The sequence below is a fragment of the Procambarus clarkii genome, chromosome 11 (genome assembly GCF_040958095.1).
Source record: "Procambarus clarkii isolate CNS0578487 chromosome 11, FALCON_Pclarkii_2.0, whole genome shotgun sequence".
Lineage (NCBI taxonomy): Eukaryota > Metazoa > Arthropoda > Malacostraca > Decapoda > Cambaridae > Procambarus > Procambarus clarkii.
In genome coordinates this window covers 21,087,791-21,109,642 of record NC_091160.1, presented here as the reverse complement: position 1 = coordinate 21,109,642, position 21,852 = coordinate 21,087,791, and the positions used below count along the sequence as shown (strand labels likewise).

Sequence of the window (21,852 nt, the reverse complement as noted above, 5' to 3'; positions counted from 1 at the left end):
CAACAGTGAGGGTGTGGGGGGGGAGAGCAACAGTGAGGGTGTGGGGGGGGAGAGCAACAGTGAGGGTGTGGGGGGGAGAGCAACAGTGAGAGGTGTGAGGGGAGGAGAGCAACGTGAGGGTGTGGGGGGGAGAGCAACAGTGAGGGTGTGGGGGGGAGAGCAACAGTGAGGGTGTGTAGGGGGAGAGCAACAGTGAGGGTGTGTGAGGGAGGAGAGCAACAGTGAGGGTGTGGGGGGGAGAGGCAACAGTGAGGGTGTGGGGGGAGAGCAACAGTGAGGATGTGGGTGGGGAGAAGCAACAGTGAGGGTGTGGGGGGGAGAGCAACAGTGAGGGTGTGGGGGGGGAGAGAAACAGTGAGGGTGTGGGGGAGAGCAACAGTGAGGGTGTGGAGGGGGAGAGCAACAGTGAGGGTGTGGGGGGGAGAGCAACAGTGAGGGTGTGGGGGAGAGCAACACTGAGGGTGTGGGGGGGGAGAGCAACAGTGAGGGATGTGGGGGGGGAGAGCAACAGTGAGTGTGTGGGGGGAGAACAACAGTGAGGGTGTGGGGGGGGGAGACAACAGTGAGGGTGTGTGGGGGGGGAGAACAACAGTGAGGGTGTGGGGGGGAGAGCAACAGTGAGGGTGTGTGGGGAGAGCAACAGTGAGGGTGTGGGGTGGGAGAGCAACAGTGAGGGTTGGGGGGGGAGAGCAACAGTGAGGGTTGGGGGGGGGAAGCAACAGTGAGGGTGTGGGGAGAGCAACAGTGAGGGTGTGGGGGGAGAGCAACAGTGAGGGTGTGGGGGGGGAGAGAACAACAGTGAGGGTGTTGGGGGGGAGAACAAGTGAGGGTGTGGGGGGGGAGAGCAACAGTGAGGGTGTGGGGGGGAGAGCAACAGTGAGGGTTGGGGGGGAGAGCAACAGTGAGGGTTGGGGGGGGAGAGCAACAGTGAGGGTTGAGGGGGGGAAAGCAACAGTGAGGGTGTGGGGGGCGAGAGCAACAGTGAGGGTGTGGGGGGGTAGCAACAGTGAGGGTGTGGGGGGCAACCCGTTCTCACACAAGACAGCACATATATGACTTAATGCTTAAAGTCAATATGTTGAATATGAATTAGTAAATATGTGATATATTTCCAGTTACTTTTTTACCAAGGCCCAAACTCTTCCTCACGTACCAATTTACGTGTCACAGTACCCGTCCGTCAACATAGATAGCAGAATATTCGTGATTGGTTCAATTATAAGGAAAATTGTAGTTTTCAGGTCCCACATGGGTTGTGAAATTTTCCTACTATTGTCCATGCTCTTAGAATATTACAGATCAGCTACTTCCTATTGAAGGTTCGTAGTTTTGTTTTGAGAAATATTAGTTGTTCTTAGTAAATTATAATAAGCACTAAAAATTATTACATAGAATAACAGTCCTTCACCAATCAATATTATATACTATAGTTTGTGCTTTACAAATCTTTAAAGGATGTTTTGTAGGAACGCTAACAGAAAACGATGTTACGTTGGAATGTCTATGGGGTAAACTACTGCAAACAGGACGGTATTGTGTCTACTATACCAACTATAGCTAGGATGGGTATATTGTCACCTACCGCCTGTTAGGTGGGAAAGGGGTCCAATACCACCCACAGGATGGGTATGAGGGTCACATCCACCCACAGGATGAGTATGGGGATCACATCCACCCACAGGAAGGGTATGGGGTCCAATACCACCCACAGGATGAGTATGGCGTCCACTACAACCCACAGGATGGGTATGGGGCTCCAACCACCCATAGAATGGGTATGGGGCTCCAACCACAAATAAAATGGGTATAGGGTCCAATAACACCCACTGGATGTGGAAGGCGTCCATTGCCGCGCGTCGAGCTCGAAAACCGTAGCATTCATCTCAGAACCATGCCTATTTCACACAGATTCCTTAATAAACGTAAGAGTTTTATATGTCACAAGAAAGATATAAATATAAGCTTTATTCTAAATACCTTACCATGGGCATATTTAAATTTAAAGCGAAGATACGTGTACTTTTATAATAGCCGAGCTTTAACCCAGGACTGATTGATCGACCGAGCTACTCTCAGAACAATGTTTATTTCACGTGAATTCGTTAATAAACATATATGTTTTATATGTCTCAAGAAAGGCAGACATATAAGCTTCACTTTAAACACTTTACCATGGACATATTTAAAGTTCTAATGAAGATACATGTATTTTAAAAATTACGGAGCTCCCACCCCGTACAGACTGAACGACAGAGCAACTCTCTCTCAGATCAATGTTTATTTCACGTAAATTCGTTAATAAACACAAATGTTTTATATGTCTTAAGCAAGATAGAAATAAGAGCTTCATTTTAAGTACATTACAATAGACATATTTATAGCTCAAGTGAAGATACATATGTTTTTATAGTAGCGCTCAGTAGCTTGTCGGGCATGGAGTGCAGACGCCTACGGACTTGCCGATATATTGTATAATTAACAAAGATACGTTAATAAAGCCTAAAATCTTATATGCCTCCAGAAAGACCGAGATATGAACATTATTATGATTTCACCAAATGAAATATATCATGTTCGAGAACAAAGATATATCAATTTTAAATTAAGTTTCGACTCTTGCTCGGGCGAGAGAGATGGGGCGACTCTCGCCCCATCTATTGGAGATTCTGTCCACTAAAGACCTCAAAAGCTACTCAAACCCTCCTAGCATTATTTAAGTAATGAAGTAATATGGTATATTTACTATAATGTGGGTGCTGAATGCAGAACATGAGAAAACATATATTTACTCCAAACTAATATAATTTCATTATGAAATAAGTAAATAAGTAGCATCAAAGGAAGTCGACGGTCCAAGCGTCAATGTTGTGGAGCGACTTATCCAAGATATATCGTTGTTTGGAAAGTGTTTGTTGGCATATCCAGTTGTCGCACTTCTCTGCACAAATTATCACAAATTTAAATTATAATGTTAACAAGTAGAATACGTATTTTTAATAAAATCTAACATAACTAGCCAGAAAACATTTAACATTTATTAAAAAAATATATGTTTGGAAGTTAAATCGACTTCATAGGACAATGGGTTTTGTTATATATACTCGTTATTCGTTGACATGCGTTCGCTACTTAAACTACCATGTACTGTACTTATGTAAACTCTCCCATGTCTCTTCGCTCATCTCACCGAACCCTACAGGCTCTTTGATATATTGTTTAATTAATTGAGATTCACAAATAAAGCTTATATTTGTATATGTTATCAAAAAGGCAGAGCTTATTTTAGTTCATTTATTATGCACCCCATACCCATCCTATGAGCGATAGTGGAGTGTTACAGAGGCACATAATGGGCTCAGGGACTGAGCCCCACAATTCATATAGCCAAGCAAGTTATAATCTTGATAAGCTAGTTACAAAAGTCAATGCACATTGTCACATCAACAATGGGCTCGAGTCCGACCACAAGTACAGTTTATAATTTAAGCAACTGACATATATGGAGGGCTAGTGTCACAATTGATATGTTTATCCTACACATAACCCCCTCCCCCATCCAATGGGCAGCGGTGGATAGGTTACAATCAAGTCGTTTTTTGCGTTTTATTCAGAGATTAGATCTTATTGGGTGAGGAAAGATATTCATATTTTAAAGAAGGCTTCTTGGCTGATGCTCTCCATTGATGGAAAATATACAACCTTTTGAAAATCAATGTTAGTTTGATCTAGATATTGTAATTAACGAAAGTATTTATGTCATCTGAAAGGTAGAAATATAGGCTACATTTAAAATCCTTTGTCATAAATATAACTGAAGTGAAAACGAAGATATATGCGTTTTGTTAGTTACTTGATGGCTAGCTCTGAGAGTGTGAAGCCCTGCACACCAGCCAATAAATTGTATAATTAGTTTCCATATATTTTAATTAATCTTAAAAATCTATATGTCAGAAGAAAGGAAGATGTAGCCGTTAATGTGACAACATTTAAAAATATATATATCTTAAGTTAAATAAATAATACCACCTTATTGCCGGTGTCCGGACACATGAAAATTACCTAGGTATCAGTATCCAGCCAGGCGGGGATCACAGGCTGCACAATACTGATAAATTATGTAATGCACTACTTGTGGTCCATCTCGAACCCATTTATGATGTGACGACTTATAGTGAATTTTGTAACAAGCTCATCAAGATTGTAACTTGCTTAGCTAAATGAATTGTGGGGTTCGGTCCATTCATTTTCTTTCTTTATTATGCATCCCATACCCATCCCGTGGGCGGTGGTGTAAAGGATTACAGAGGCACATAATCGGTTCAGGAACTGAACCCTCTAGTTCGTTTAGCTAAGCAAATAACAATCTTTTGACGCTAGTTACAAAATTATTAATGTACACATACTTATGCATACATGTACATATTCATACGTATACATATATACATACACATACATATTTAATCACCACCACAAATACACACATCAGTAATCTTTTGTGTCACAAGTGATTCAACAAGAGGCTCACAACAGTCACTATACAAGGCACTTTACATTTATGAGGAGTCGCACAGTTACTAGTCTTGCTGCACACCCACCCAACTGGGCGGCAGCTTTACAGTCATGTGCTCCACACCCACCCAACTGGGTGGCAGCTTTACAGTCATGTGCTCCACACCCACCCAACTGGGCGGCAGCTTTACAGTCATGTGCTCCACACCCACCCAACTGGGCGGCAGCTTTACAGTCATGTGTATGCATTACCTACAGTAAGCAAATTTTGGATACTTCGCTAAGATTTCGGGCAGCACATCATTATGAATGAAGTACTTACACATTTCATGGACACTATTGATGTTGTTATCTTTAAATTCCGCGATTTTTCACATTCCATTATATAATGACGCAAAGTATGCGAATAGTTCTGCTGACAGAGTTTACATTTAGTCAAATCTACATCATCAGATGTTACAAACTCCCAGAGGTACTTGTAGCTGAGCCTAAACCTAGCAGTGGTAACATCTAGAAGTCTGCTAACATTATTGGATGACCCATAGACGAGCGATTCATCAAAGTTTATACAATATTGTGAAATTGAGAGTCAGTGTAGTAACATAAATTGGTAAATCATAAATATTGTAAGTTAAGAATCTGATGCATGTGTGTGTTTGGGGGGGGGGTTATACCCTTGGTAAGCGAGAGTGGAAAGTAACCTTAGACGTTCTGCGGTCAACATGGGGGGGGGGGGGGAAGGGAGGGAGCGTGGGAGAGTCAAATTCACCCTCCAACATCTGGGCATAGTACCAGCAGCCTCCACAACACTCCCCCAGCCTCCAGCTGATGCTTGTAGATGCCTCATCTAACCTCACTTATGTCACACATTAACCTACAGTTCCTGTGATATTTAAACTCCTCATCACAGTGGCGTCTCACCAATATAAACTGTATTGGATTTTGTCCCGAAATAGCTATATGCTGACTGGACGTGTATGTATGTATGTATGTATGTATGTATGTATGTATGTATGTATGTATGTATGTATGTATGTATGTATGGATGTATGGATGGATGGATGTATGTACGCATGCATGTATGTATGGATGTATGTACGCATGTATGTATGTATGTATGTATGTATGTATGTATGTATGTATGTACGTACGTATGTATGTATGTATGTATGTATGTATGTATGTATGTATGTATGTATGTATTCCCAATCACGTTAAAGACTCCCCCTCTATCATCCAGTTTAAGAGAAAAACAACTATGTACTAAATAATCGACTCCTTGTAACTTTAATTATGCTGACCTTCCTATCTGTATTCAGACTGAGCCTACCATCATTATAGGTGATTATAATGCTAGACATAGGAATATTGGTAATTCGCAGTTCAGTAATCGTAACGGCAACCAACTGGTGTCACTATTAGGTAGTCACGATGATGCACAGATTGTGGGTGACCTTGAACCGACGAATATCTACGGAGGTATTCTTGATCTATGTCTCGGTTTCAACGTCTCCCACACCGTGTGCGCCTCGTCAATAGTGCCAGATATAGCGTCTGATCATCTGGCCATATTAGCCACTGTAAGCATTGGAAGTTCTATCCTCCCTGGTGGAGTGTTCAAGCGGAAGAGGCTGGCTGTGCCCATCGATCAACGAGACAATCTTGTTGCTCATGTGTCAGATTGGTGCAGTTCATCTGAGCCTTCATCAGTTGAAGATTTTAACAATGAGCACACAGGTACTCTCGAACAGTTTATAGAATCACTTGATTCATCGTCCAGGCCACGTAACCCAAATTACACCGGTCATAGCACTTATGTTTATTATAATGATTCTAAATTGCATGCACTAAAACGCACTGCCAGAATAATTGGACTAGCTTGTAGAAGGACCCGCACTGCTGAAATGCTTCGGCTCTTTCAAGCGGCTCTGGCTAAGGCCAGGGAACGTATGGTGGAGCTGAGGCAGACAGACTGGGAAACTTTTGTCCGTGGTCTCAATTCTCACACGCCACTAAGTCGGGCATGGAAGGATATCAACAAGATCAAAGGGAAAAATGCTGCAGAGATCTCGTACCCTAATCCTCTGCACAGAGCAAATGAGCTTGTTGGTGCTTGGGCCACGACTTCCAGCTTTGACAGTCTTCCTCTACCCTCACAGAATGAATTAAATGATAGATATACTGATAGGGCAAGGTTCCTTGACTTCATGCTTCATCAAGAGGATGACTGTGACATGCTTTTACTGAATACGAACTAGATTCTGCTCTACATAAAGGCAAAGCTACATCACCCGGGGAGGATGGAGTTACTGACGGCATACTGCATATGCTTCTGCTAGTTCCAGGGAATACCTTTCTTCAATTGTATAATATGAGCTATGTAACTGGGGAGCTTCCTAAGTCATGGACCAACAGTGTTATTATTCCCATTCCTAAACCTCACCAGCCGAGTGCTTTTCGCCCAATCTCCCTCACTAGTTGTCTCTATAAGTGTCTTGAGAGGATGGTTCTCAACCGTCTCCTTTACAAAATTATTAATATGTTGTCTCCCCAGATATATGGCTTTACGCATGGAAAGAGTGTACATCACTGTATTACCACATTCCTCACCCTGCATACTGATAGGTCATATACCACTTTCCTAGATCTTAAGTCAGCCTTTGACATTGCTAACCCACACGTCATTCTGAGAGAACTTGCTAAAATGAATGTTGGAATGTTAATGTTAAAAATTGTTCAAACTGAAATAAATATATAACACTGTACGGTACAGTTGTGTTTAATTATGGTTTGCGATTCCTTTGGAAAAGGTATTTGTGCACCAAGTACTACTAGGTCATTATGAGATATGCTGAATGTTGTCAATATACCATCTGAATACGCTTCACTTTGCGTTAATCATTGGACGTCCTAATGATTAAGGTCCCCAAAAGGACTTAATCAGACCTCGGTGGACATTTTTACTCTCCCTCTCTCTCTCTCTCTCTCTCTCTCAGAGCATCCCCTTATGTGTTGTATGTGGGTGCTGAAGTTCAGTCTCTTGTCTATGTATAGGTGAAGGAACTTTCCATAATTGTTATTGCTAATGTTTACTTGTAATACTGGGTATATACATCCAGTGTTCTTACCCTCGACCGCGGCGAGGGTAAGCCGTGGTCGTATGGTCTGAAACCCACAAATATTTACAATGGGGGGGGGGGGGATAACATTTCCTCTTCAAGCACGCGCACACAAATGAACTATGTTACTTAACTGGAAGCACTCGTACAACATAATTTACACGATTTCTCAGGATAATTATACTTCTTACCAGCATATATACACTATAGTACCTAGGAGGTTGTCTTCAATGGTATCTAAGATAATTAAAAGAACCCAAGCAAACTACTGTGAAAATGTGCAGGACAAACATATCAATTGTGACACTAGCTCTCCACATATGACATTTGCTTAATTTAGAAACTGTACTTGTGGTCGATCTCGAACCCACGTTGTTGATGTGACGATGTGTTATGAATTTTGTGGCTACCTCCTCAAGATTGTAACTTGCTTAGATAAATAAATTGTGTGTTCAGTCCCTGAACCCATTATGTGATAAATTAACTAAACTAAAAACTATAGTCTGGCGACGAAACCTGAACTGCATAATGTAAATAGGGATTAACCAGAAAAAGATATAGGTGAAGAATAACACCAGGTAACTGCGTTAATTACAATATCTAGATCAAACTAACATTGATTTTCAAAGGTTGTATATTTTCCATCAATGGAGAGCATCAGCCAAGAAGCCTTCTTTAAAATATGAATATCTTTCCGCACCCAATAAGATCTAATCTCTAAATAAAACGCAAAAAACGACTTGATTGTAACCTATCCACCGCTGCCCATTGGATGGGGGAGGGGGTTATGTGTAGGATAAACATATCAATTGTGACACTAGCCCTCCATATATGTCAGTTGCTTAAATTATAAACTGTACTTGTGGTCGGTCTCGAGCCCATTGTTGATGTGACAATGTGCATTGACTTTTGTAACTAGCTTATCAAGATTATAACTTCCTTGGCTATATGAATTGTGGGGCTCAGTCCCTGAGCCCATTATGTGCCTCTGTAACACTACACTATCGCCCATAGGATGGGTATGGGGTGCATAATAAATGAACTAAACTAAGCTCTGCCTTTTTGTTAACAGATACAATTATCAGCTTTATTTGTGAATCTCAATTAATTAAACAATATATCACAGAGCCTGTAGGGTTCGGTGAGATGAGCGAAGAGACATGGGAGATTAAATGGGATTCTTGTAATGTTATTTGTCTATTTGTACTCACTGAATTTGTGCACCCCTTGAGGGACTTGAAGTAGAGGGGGGTAGAAATAGCCTAAGCTACTCTATCCCTTTGAGATGTATTTATTGCTTATCTCAATAAACATACTTGAACTTGAACTTGACATGGGAGATTTTACATAAGTACAGTACATGGTAGTTTAAGTAGCGAACGCATGTCAACGAATAACGAGTATATATAACAAAACCCATTGTCCTATGAAGTCGATTTAACTTCCAAACATATATTTTTTTAATAAATGTTAAATGTTTTCTGGCTAGTTATGTTAGGTTTTATTAAAAATATGTATTCTACTTGTTAACATTATAATTTAAATTTGTGATAATTTGTGCAGAGAAGTACGACAACTGGATATGCCAACAAACACTTTCCAAACAACGATATATCTTGGATAAGTCGCTCCACAACATTGACGCTTGGACCGTCGACTTCCTTTGATGCTACTTATTTACTTATTTCATAATGAAATTATATTAGTTTGGAGTAAATATATGTTTTCTCATGTTCTGCATTCAGCACCCACATTATAGTAAATATACCATATTACTTCATTACTTAAATAATGCTAGGAGGGTTTGAGTAGCTTTTGAGGTCTTTAGTGGACAGAATCTCCAATAGATGGGGCGAGAGTCGCCCCATCTCTCTTGCCCGAGCAAGAGTCGAAACTTAATTTAAAACTGATATATCTTTGTTCTCGAACATGATATATTTCATTTGGTGAAATCATAATAATGTTCATATCTCGGTCTTTCTGGAGGCATATAAGATTTTAGGCTTTATTAGCGTATTATTGTTAATTATACAATATATCGGCAAGTGCGTAGGCGTCTGCACTCCATGCCCGACAAGCTACTGAGCGCTACTATAAAAACATATGTATCTTCACTTGAGTTATAAATATGTCTATTGTAATGTATTTAAAATGAAGCTCTTATTTCTATCTTGCTTAAGACATATAAAACATTTGTGTTTATTAACGAATTTACGTGAAATAAACATTGATTTGAGAGAGAGTTGCTCTGTCGTTCAGTCTGTACGGGGTGGGAGCTCCGTAATTTTTAAAATACATGTATCTTCATTAGAACTTTAAATATGTCCATGGTAAAGTGTTTAAAGTGAAGCTTATATGTCTGCCTTTCTTGAGACATATAAAACATATATGTTTATTAACGAATTCACTTGAAATAAACATTGTTCTGAGAGAGAGTTGCTCGGTCGATCAATCTGTCTGGGGTTAAAGCTCGGCTATTATAAAAGTACACGTATCTTCGCTTTAAATTTAAATATGCCCATGGTAAGGTATTTAGAATGAAGCTTATATTTATATCTTTCTTGTGACATATAAAACTCTTACGTTTATTAAGGAATCTGTGTGAAATAGGCATGGTTCTGAGATGAATGCTGCGGTTTTCGAGCTCGACGAGCAATGAAAACTGCCCCTTTTATAAAACTTCAAATATTTTCGGTTTTACTTAAAATATTTGTCTGGTAGAGGTTTAACATATAGTTCGCGTTTTTGTCTTTCTTCTGACTAATAAATAATTTTGGTTTAATAAGTCATCAAGATGTTTTCAACAATATTTCACATGTATTTCATGTGAACAATGTATTTCAACAATACAATACAACAAATACACACATTGGTACATTATTGCAAAGGCACTATACTATATATATATATATATATATATATATATATATATATATATATATATATATATATATATATATATATATATATTTATATTTATATTGTTGCAAGTCGAGCAACAAATATTTTACATTGAACAACAAATGAGATTGGAAAAGCAGTATTGCCACCTCTGCTATACAGAAAAAATAGACCCCAGACACACCCTATGGGTAGTAATGGACCCCCATACCGACACTATGAGGGGTAGTGGACCCCATAATAACACTATGGGCGGTAGTGGGCACTATACAAACACTATGGGCGGTAGTTGACTTCATAGCGACCCTGTGGGCGGTAGTGGACCCCCTGCCGACCCTGTGGGCGCCAGTGGACCCCATACCGACCCTGTGGGCGGCAGTGGACCCCTACCGACCCTGTCGACGCCCTACCGACCCTGTGGGCGGTAGTGGACCCCATACCGACCCTGTGGGTGGCAGTGGACCCCATACCGACCCTGAGGGCGGTAGTGAACCCCCTACCGACCCTGTGGGCGGCAGTTGACCCCCTACCAACCCTGTGGGCGGTAGTGGACCCTTTACCGACCCTGTGGGCGGCAGTGGACTCTATATACTAATCCTGTGGGCGATACTGGACCCTATACTCATCCTGTGGGCGGCAATGGACGCCATACACATCCAGTGGGTGTTATTGGACCCCATACTCATCCTGTGGGTGGTATTGGACCCCATACCCATCCTGTGGGTGGTTGTGAGCCCCATACCCATCCTGTCGGTGGTAGTGGACGCCATTCCATTCCTGTGGGTGGAAGTGATCCCCAAATTTGCAGTAGTTTACCCCATAAACATTCCAACAACATCGTTTTCTGTTAGCGTTCCTACAAAACATTCTTTAAAGATTTTTAAAGCGCAAACTATGGTATATAATATTGATTGGTGAAGCACTGTTATTCTATGTAATAATTTATAATGCTTATTATAATTTACTAAGAACAACTAATATTTCTCAAAACAAAACTACGAGCCTTCAATAGGAAGTAGCTGATCTGTAATATTCTAAGAGCATGGACAATAGTAGGTAAATTTCACAACCCATGTGGGACCTGAAAACTACAATTTTCCTTATAATTGAACCAATCACGACTATTCTGCTATCTACGTTGATGGACGGGTACTGTGACACGTAAATTGGTACGTGAGGAAGAGTTTGTGCCTTGGTAAAAAAGGTAACTGGAAATATATCACATATGTACTAAATCATATTCAACATATTGACTTTAAGCATTAAGTCATATATGTGCTGTCTTGTGTGAGAACGGGTTGCGGGGGGGAGAGCAACAGTGAGGGTGTGGGTGGGGAGAGCAACAGTGAGGGTGTGGGGGGGAGAGCAACAGTGAGGGTGTGGGGGGGAGAGCAACAGTGAGGGTGTGGGGGGGGGGAGCGCAACAGTGAGGGTGTGGGGGGGGAGAGCAACAGTGAGAGTGTGGGGGGAGAGTAACAGTGAGGGTGTGGGGGGGAGAGCAACAGTGAGGGTGTGGATGGGGAGAGCAACAGTGAGGGTTGGGGGTGGGGGAGAGCAACAGTGAGGGTTGGGGGGGGAGAGCAACAGTGAGGGTGTGGGGGGCGAGAGCAACAGCGAGGGTGTGGGGGGGGGGAGCAACAGTGAGGGTGTGGGGGGGGGAGAGCAACAGTGAGGGTGTGGGGGGAGAGCAACAGTGAGGGTGTGGGGGGGAGAGCAACAGTGAGGGTGTGGGGGAGAGCAACAGTGAGGGTGTGGGGGAGAGCAACAGTGAGGGTGTGGGGGAGAGCAACAGTGAGAGTGTGTAGGGAATGCAACAGTGAGGGTGTGAGGGAGAGCAACAGTTGGGGTGTGGGGGGGAGAGCAACAGTGAGGGTGTGGGGGAGAGCAACAGTGAGGGTGTGGAGGGAGAGCAACAGTGAGGGTGTGGGGAGAAAGCAACAGTGAGGGTGTGGGGGAGAGCAACAGTGAGGGTGTGGGGGGGAGAGCAACAGTGAGGGTGTGGGGGGAGAGCAACAGTGAGGGTGTGGGGGGGAGAGCAACAGTGAGGGTGTGGGGGAGAGTAACAGTGAGGGTGTGGGGGGAGAGCAACTGTGAGGGTGTTGGGGGGAAGTAGAGCAACAGTGAGGGTGGGGGGAAGAGCAACAGTGAGGGTGTGGGGGGGGAGAGCAACAGTGAGGGTGTGGGGGGGAGCAACAGTGAGGGTGTGGGGGGGAGCAACAGTGAGGGTGTGGGGGGGAGCAACAGTGAGGGTGTGGGGGGAAAGCAACAGTGAGGGTGGGGGGGGAGAGCAACAGTGAGGGTGGGGGGGAGAACAACAGTGAGGGTGTGGGGGGGGAGAGGAACAGTGAGGGTGTGGGGGGGAGAGCAACAGTTAGGGTGTTGGGGGGAGAGCAACAGTGAGGGTGTGGGGGGGGAGAGCAACAGTGAGGGTGTGGGGGGGAGAGCAACAGTGAGGGTGTGGGGGGGGAGAGCAACAGTGAAGGTGTGGGGGGAGAGCAACAGTGAGGGTTGGGGGGGGAGAGCAACAGTGAGGGTTGGGGGGGGAAGCAACAGTGAGGGTGTGGGGGGGGAGAGCAACAGTAAGGGTGTGGGGGGAGAGCAACAGTGAGGGTGTGGGGGGGGAGAGAACAACAGTGAGGGTGTGGGGGGGGGAGAACAAGTGAGGGTGTGGGGGGGAGAGCAACAGTGAGGGTGTGGGGGGGAGACCAACAGTGAGGGTTGGGGGGTGGAGAGCAACAGTGAGGGTTGGGGGGGGGAGAGCAACAGTGAGGGTTGAGGGGGGGAAAGCAACAGTGAGGGTGTGGGGGGCGAGAGCAACAGTGAGGGTGTGGGGGGGTAGCAACAGTGAGGGTGTGGGGGGGGGGAGAGCAACAGTGAGGGTGTGGGGGGGAGAGCAACAGTGAGGGTGTGGGGGGGAGAGCAACAGTGGGGGTGTGGGGGGGAGAGCAACAGTAAGGGTGTGGGGGGGGAGCGCAACAGTGAGGGTTGGGGGGGGGAGAGCAACAGTGAGGGTGTGGGGGGAAAGCAACAGTGAGGGTGTGGGGGGAGAGCAACAGTGAGGGTGTGGATGGGGAGAGCAACAGTGAGGGTTGGGGGGGGGAGAGCAACAGTGAGGGTGTGGATGGGGAGAGCAACAGTGAGGGTTGGGGGGGGAGAGCAACAGTGAGGGTTGGGGGGGGAGAGCAACAGTGAGGGTGTGGGGGGCGAGAGCAACAGCGAGGGTGTGGGGGGGGGAGCAACAGCGAGGGTGTGGGGGGGGGAGCAACAGTGAGGGTGTGGGGGGGAGAGCAACAGTGAGGGTGTGGGGGAGAGCAACAGTGAGGGTGTGGGGGGGGGAGAGCAACAGTGAGGGTGTGGGGGAGAGCAACAGTGAGGGTGTGGGGGAGAGCAACAGTGAGGGTGTGGGGGAGAGCAACAGTGAGAGTGTGTGGGGAAAGCAACAGTGAGGGTGTGAGGGAGAGCAACAGTGGGGGTGTGGGGGAGAGAGCAACAGTGAGGGTGTGGGGGAGAGCAACAGTGAGGGTGTGGAGGGAGAGCAACAGTGAGGGTGTGGGGGGAAAGCAACAGTGAGGGTGTGGGGGAGAGCAACAGTGAGGGTGTGGGGGGGGGGAGAGCAACAGTGAGGGGGTGGGGGGAGAGCAACAGTGAGGGTGTGGGGGGGAGAGCAACAGTGAGGGTGTGGGGGGAGAGTAACAGTGAGGGTGTGGGGAGGAGAGCAACTGTGAGGGTGTTGGGGGGGGGTAGAGCAACAGTGAGGGTGGGGGGAAGAGCAACAGTGAGGGTGTGGTTGGGGAGAGCAACAGTGAGGGTGTGGGGGGGGAGCAACAGTGAGGGTGTGGGGGGGAGCAAAAGTGAGGGTGTGGGGGGAAAGCAACAGTGAGGGTGGGGGGGGAGAGCAACAGTGAGGGTGGGGGGGAGAACAACAGTGAGGGTGTGGGGGCGAGAGGAACAGTGAGGGTGTGGGGGGGGAGAGGAACAGTGAGGGTGTGGGGGGGGGAGAGGAACAGTGAGGGTGTGGGGGGGGGAGAGAACAACAGTGAGGGTGTGGGGGGGAGAACAAGTGAGGGTGTGGGGGGAGAGCAACAGTGAGGGTGTGGGGGGGGGGAGACCAACAGTGAGGGATGGGGGGTGGAGAGCAACAGTGAGGGTTGGGGGGGGGAGAGCAACAGTGACGGTTGAGGGGGGGAAAGCAACAGTGAGTGTGTGGGGGGCGAGAGCAACAGTGAGGGTGTGGGGGGGGGAGCGCAACAGTGAGGGTTGGGGGGGGAGAGCAACAGTGAGGGTGTGGGGGGAAGCAACAGTGAGGGTGTGGGGGGAGAGCAACAGTGAGGGTGTGGATGGGGAGAGCAACAGTGAGGGTTGGGGGGGGAGAGCAACAGTGAGGGTGTGGATGGGGAGAGCAACAGTGAGGGTTGGGGGGGGAGAGCAACAGTGAGGGTTGGGGGGGGAGAGCAACAGTGAGGGTGTGGGGGGGGAGAGCAACAGTGAGGGTGTGGGGGGCGAGAGCAACAGCGAGGGTGTGGGGGGGGGAGCAACAGCGAGGGTGTGGGGGGGGGGGAGCAACAGTGAGGGTGTGGGGGGGAGAGCAACAGTGAGGGTGTGGGGGAGAGCAACAGTGAGGGTGTGGGGGGGGAGAGCAACAGTGAGGGTGTGGGGGAGAGCAGCAGTGAGGGTGTGGGGGAGAGCAACAGTGAGGGTGTGGGGGAGAGCAACAGTGAGAGTGTGTGGGGAAAGCAACAGTGAGGGTGTGAGGGAGAGCAACAGTGGGGTGTGGGGGGGAGAGCAACAGTGAGGGTGTGGGGGAGAGCAACAGTGAGGGTGTGGAGGGAGAGCAACAGTGAGGGTGTGGGGGGAGAGCAACAGTGAGGGTGTGGGGGGGAAGAGAGAGCAACAGTGAGGGTGTGGGGGGGAGAGCAACAGTGAGGGTGTGGGGGGGAGAGCAACAGTGAGGGTGTGTGGGGGAGAGCAACAGTGAGGGTGTGGGGGGGAGAGCAACAGTGAGGGTGTGTGGGGGGGAGAGCAACAGTGAAAGTGTGGGGGGGGGAGAGCAACAGTGAGGGTGTGGGGGGGAGAGCAACAGTGAGGGTGTGTGGGAGGAGAGCAACAGTGAGGGTGTGGGGGGGGAGAGCAACAGTGAGGGTGTGGGGGGGAGAGCAACAGTGAGGGTGTGGGGGGGAGAGCAACAGTGAGGGTGTGTGGGGGAGAGCAACAGTGAGGGTGTGGGGGGGAGAGCAACAGTGAGGGTGTGTGGGGGGAGAGCAACAGTGAAAGGTGTGGGGGGGGGAGAGCAACAGTGAGGGTGTGGGGGGGAGAGCAACAGTGAGGGTGTGGGGGGGAAAGCAACAGTGAGGGTGTGGGGGGGAAAGCAACAGTGAGGGTGTGGGGGGGGAGAGCAACAGTGAGAGTGTGTGGGGGGAGAGCAACAGTGAGGGTGTGGGGGGGAGAGCAACAGTGAGGGTGTGGGGGGGAGAGCAACAGTGAGGGTGTGTGGGAGGAGAGCAACAGTGAGGGTGTGGGGGGGGAGAGCAACAGTGAGGGTGTGTGGGGGGAGAGCAACGGTGAAAGTGTGGGGGGGAGAGCAACAGTGAGGGTGTGGGGGGGGAAAGCAACAGTGAGGGTGTGGGGGGGTGAAAGCAACAGTGAGGGTGTGGGGGTTGAGAGCAACATTGAGGGTGTGGGGGGGGAGAGCAACAGTGAGGGTGTGGAGGGGGGGGAAAGCAACAGTGAGGTTGTGGGGGGGAGAGCAACAGTGAGGGTGTGGGGGGGGAGAGCAACAGTGAGGGTGTGGGGGGGGTGAAAGCAACAGTGAGGGTGTGGGGGGGGAGAGCAACATTGAGGGTGTGGGGGGGGGTGAAAGCAACAGTGAGGGTGTGGGGGGGGGGGAGAGCAACAGTGAGGGTGTGGGGGGGGGGAGAGCAACAGTGAGGGTGTGGGGGGGAGAACAACAATGAGGGTGTGGGGGGGGAGAGCAATAGTGAGGGTGTGGGGGGAGCAACAGTCAGGGTGTGGGGGGGGGGAGAGCAACAGTGAGGGTGTGGGGGGGGAGAACAACAGTGAGGGTGTGGGGGGGGGGAGAACAAGTGAGGGTGTGGGGGGGAGAGCAACAGTGAGGGTGTGGGGGGGAGAGCAACAGTGAGGGTTGGGGGGGGAGAGCAACAGTGAGGGTTGAGGGGGGGAAAGCAACAGTGAGGGTGTGGGGGGCGAGAGCAACAGTGAGGGTGTGGGGGGTAGCAACAGTGAGGGTGTGGGGGGGGAGAGCAACAGTGAGGGTGTGGGGGGGGAGAGCAACAGTGAGGGTGTGGGGGGGGGAGAGCAACAGTGAGGGTGTGGGGGGAGAGTAACAGTGAGGGTGTGGGGGGGAGAGCAACAGTGAGGGTGTGGATGGGGAGAGCAACAGTGAGGGTTGGGGGGGGGAGAGCAACAGTGAGGGTTGGGGGGGAAGGGAGAGCAACAGTGAGGGTGTGGGGGGCGAGAGCAACAGCGAGGGTGTGGGGGAGGGAGCAACAGTGAGGGTGTGGGGGGGAGAGCAACAGTGAGGGTGTGGGGGAGAGCAACAGTGAGGGGGTGGGGGGGAGAGCAACAGTGAGGGGGTGGGGGGGGAGAGCAACAGTGAGGGGGTGGGGGGGGGAGAGCAACAGTGAGGGTGTGGGGGAGAGCAACAGTGAGGGTGTGGGGGAGAGCAACAGTGAGGGTGTGGGGGAGAGCAACAGTGAGAGTGTGTGGGGAAAGCAACAGTGAGGGTGTGAGGGAGAGCAACAGTGGGGGTGTGGGGGGGGAGAGCAACAGTGAGGGTGTGGGGGAGAGCAACAGTGAGGGTGTGGAGGGAGAGCAACAGTGAGGGTGTGGGGGGAAAGCAACAGTGAGGGTGTGGGGGAGAGCAACGGTGAGGGTGTGGGGGGGGAGAGCAACAGTGAGGGTGTGGGGGGAGAGCAACAGTGAGGGTGTGGGGGGGAGAGCAACAGTGAGGGTGTGGGGGAGAGTAACAGTGAGGGTGTGGGGGGGAGAGCAACTGTGAGGGTGTTGGGGGGGGGGTAGAGCAACAGTGAGGGTGGGGGGAAGAGCAACAGTGAGGGTGTGGGGGGGGAGAGCAACAGTGAGGGTGTGGGGGGGAGAGCAACAGTGAGGGTGTGGGGGGAGCAACAGTGAGGGTGTGGGGGAGAGCAACAGTGAGGGTGTGGAGGGAGAGCAACAGTGAGGGTGTGGGGGGAAAGCAACAGTGAGGGTGTGGGGGAGAGCAACAGTGAGGGTGTGGGGGGGGAGCAACAGTGAGGGTGTGGGGGGAGAGCAACAGTGAGGGTGTGGGGGGGAGAGCAACAGTGAGGGTGTGGGGGAGAGTAACAGTGAGGGTGTGGGGGGGAGAGCAACTGTGAGGGTGTTGGGGGGGTAGAGCAACAGTGAGGGTGGGGGAAGAGCAACAGTGAGGGTGTGGGGGGGGAGAGCAACAGTGAGGGTGTGGGGGGAGAGCAACAGTGAGGGTGTGGGAGGGAGCAACAGTGAGGGTGTGGGGGAAAGCAACAGTGAGGGTGGGGGGGGAGAGCAACAGTGAGGGTGGGGGGGAGAACAACAGTGAGGGTGTGGGGGGGGGGAGAGGAACAGTGAGGGTGTGGGGGGGAGAGCAACAGTGAGGGTGTGGGGGGGGGAGAGCAACAGTGAGGGTGTGGGGGGGAGAGCAACAGTGAGGGTGTGGGGGGAGAGCAACAGTGAGGATACGGGGGAGAGCAACAATGAGGGTGTGGGGGAGAGCAACAGTGAGAGTGTGGCGGCTTCTCAGGACTTGCCAGCCAACCATGGTGACGGATGGTGGTGCACGCAGCGCCTCTCTCATTGACATTCCCGATCTTTTTTAGAGTTTTTAGGACTCGTTATTACTTGGCAGGCATTCTGATCACATCATTCTCCCGGTCTTGGAGAGGGAATCCAGAGGGTGTTTTCCTGGACAGTAAACATCATAGTACTGTTAATAGATTGGAGACAAAACGTCGTCAACGTTCTGAGGTACCAACCCTTCGCGGTCTCCATTTCTATGCCCTCCACTCACTCAAGGTACGATGAATTCTCCTGGCCTTCAAACGTTTATCATTGCCTTTGATGTCGATACGCCCGTTGATCAAGTGTTTTTGGAAATAGCAGGGCACAAAGCCTCCTTTATCATGCCATTCCCAAGTTCTTTAAGATCAAAGTGCACGATATCAGACGAAATAAACCCAGGAACTTGAGTGCGGTGGACCACATTCATTCAGAGGACCTGGAGCTTTCGGACATTACTGACATTTGTGGTTACAAAGTCCGTTGTTATAAACCTCTGGGTGACCGTTTAGTACGAAATGTGGTCCGGCATGTGGTTGACATTAGTGCGATCGACATCAAGGTGCAACTGCAGGATGCTGACATTCCGATCTTCGGTGTCCGGAAGTTTCTGCGTAGGACTAATGGTGAACTGTGTGATACCGGCACTGCCCTCCTTACTTTCCTTTTCCCCTGATCGGGTTTGGATTAATGGCTTCCTCCATAAATTGGAGGTGTACGTCCCCCGTCCCACTGAATGCTTTCATTGTAAAGGTTTTCAACTTTGTCGTAAGGCTGCACCTATGAAGTCAAATGTGGCAATTGCTCTGGTTCCCATTATTCTCATGACTCTGAGTCTGATATGCTCTGCTGCCCCAACTGTGGTGGTGATCATGCCATCACATTCAAGTAATGTCCTTCCTACGTAGCGGCGCTCACTAAGACTCTCCCTGCCGTCACCCTGCCTTCCAGTTGTGCTTTGCTTTGTCCTGACCCGGTTCCTCATCACCCCCTGCTTCCCACTCTGCCGCTGCCTTTGCCTGTGCCTGACCTGTCTGACAATGACGTTCCTCTCACCCGAGACCTCTTTTCTCCCACACACCGTACAACTGAGTCCCGATCTTGTTGACATTGTTGTCACTTGCGTCGTGGATGCCCAAGAGAAGGCGCTGGTCCGACTCCAAACTAAATTCTTTCCACAGTCCATCCTCCCCGTTCCTGAGGCTGACGCGACGCATCCCTCCACCGCTTCTCCTATTGTTGACGTCCAACCTACCACAGCTGCCTCTGCTATCTCCAATGTATTTGAAATGATGCTGGACAACGCCCTTCAGAACTCATTGGCACGCCTTCCCTGAGTCTCTCCACAAGCTGCCTTCCCACAAATCTCTACCCCGGACAATAAGACAAAGCAATCCTCCGTCGTCCCGACTTCCAAGCATCCTGCCACCTTGCCTGATGGGCCTGATGGGCCCCATAAACCACATTCTCCAACGATTTGTCCTCGCGCCTCTCCTAAATCTTCCTCCTGTTGTCCTGCTGGCGCTTCTAAGAAGACTGATGTGTTTGCGTCCCAACCGTAAGGCTCCGGATTCTGTCTACGTACCTTACCCTGTCCTCACCTCACCTGTCCCGTCGTGACTTTCTCTGACCTTCTACACGTTCACCCCTTGTACCATCCTCTGCTCGCACCCCCCCTTACTCTCTCATGTCTGCTTTGCATCTGCCACTTACACATCCTTCGCCTCCCGCCCTCTATCTCTTGCCTACATCCCTTGGTTTCTTTAATGCGGCGACGCTTTACGTTCGCCTTCTGTTCTCCCTATTCCATACCTGCGTCCCTTTCCTCTTGTTTGTTTCTTTTGCCTTTATCCTTACCCACATGGACAACATCGTTTTCTTCCCGCCTCTGTCAAATCGTGACCGTTGATGTGCCGCTGGGCATTGTAGCATAAGCATCTTTCTACATTATCACTCATGCAGTCATCGGGAGGATCCACATTCATGTAAACTGCACGTATTGCGAAGAAGAAGAAGAAGAAGAAGAAGAAGAAGAAGAAGAAAAAGACTTACAGACTTCCTGTGCACAACAATGGGCAACCAAATTTACTGTATACTTAACAGAAAATAACTTAACCCTTAAAGTGCGCATCACGTCATATGACGTGTTGGACGTTGTTCCAGTCAACTGCGCATCACGTCATATGATGTGTTGGAGTACTACGCAAGATTTAAACGGCCCGCGGATACACAGGGTTCACCACACCTTCATCAGGGCTCTTGTAAACAGACGCCATTTAAAAAAAAAATCGTGGGCCAAACTCCCGGGTGTTATTGGCCTCAGTATTGAGTGAGCAACCAAGCCTGACGCACGCAGCATGAGCTAACAGTACTGCTGTTCAGCTTGTGACCACAGCATCGCCTAAAAATGCCAAAATATACTTGTTCATGCTATTATGTAGCGATGATATTATTACAGAAGACCCCTGACTGTGATAAAACTGACCAGGGTTCTGATAATAGCAGGATTGTGGTGATATTTAGTGCTGTGCGCCACGGAGGGAGGAGTAATGCTGTGGGAGGGAGGAGTAATGCTGTGGGAGGGAGGACGGTGGCGATATCTTCTGACTGTGTGGCCACCTTTTATTGACTGCACTCAGCATACCAGCTTAGTGGTTCGCTATGGTAAACACAAATGTAGATACTTATATATAACGTGGGTATAGAGGGTATAAACAGCAAGAGAAGGTTTGGAGCCGCCATTTAGGTGAGGGCGGTGGTGTCGTGCAGACGACGCCACCGTGCAGACGACGGTGTTGTTTACTGGTTACCACGATGGTCTTTGGGCACCATACCAGTTTATTTGTACAAGTATGGTGAATAAAACAGGTAGATATTTATATATAATGTGTGTATATAGCATAATAACAGCACACAGTATTGTTGGAGGAGAAATATTATTGCGTCTGGCCTTGAGGGCGGCAGCCATCAGCTGACTGTGTGAGGTCCTATGTCTTTGTGCCTTTACTCACCATACAAGCTTAGATGTACAGTTATGGTGAACAAAACATGTAAATACTTATATATAAGTCTGTATATAAGATATATAGCGTAATAACACCACACAGTATTGTTGGAGGAGAAATATTAGTGCATCTGGCCTTGAGGGCGGCAGCCATCAGCTGACTGTGTGAGGTCCTATGTCTTTGTGCCTTTACTCACCATACAAGCTTAGATGTACAGTTATGGTGAACAAAACATGTAGATACTTATATATAACGTCTGAATATAGTGAATTATAGAAAAAACAGTATTGTGGGAGGAGAATGTGGGTGAGTCAGATGACTGGCGGGAGGGCGGGAGTGGCTGGCTGGTACACGGCGGTCACTCCTCATTACTTTTTGACTCATAATAGCTACTTAGTGGTTCGTTATAGTGAACAAAACATGCAGATACTTATATATAACCTGTGCTTATAGTGTAATAACCAACAAAGTATTTGTTCACTGATTGATGAACATAATTGAATCAACAATAT

At 48.6% G+C, this 21,852-nt stretch overlaps 1 protein-coding gene across 1 annotated transcript in view; it reads right to left on the bottom strand.

Moving 5' to 3' along the window:
• The window catches only part of TBC1D5 (TBC1 domain family member 5), a gene marked incomplete in the record, with an annotated part of 601,299 nt that overhangs the window by 28,332 nt on the left and 551,115 nt on the right, over positions 1–21,852 (bottom strand).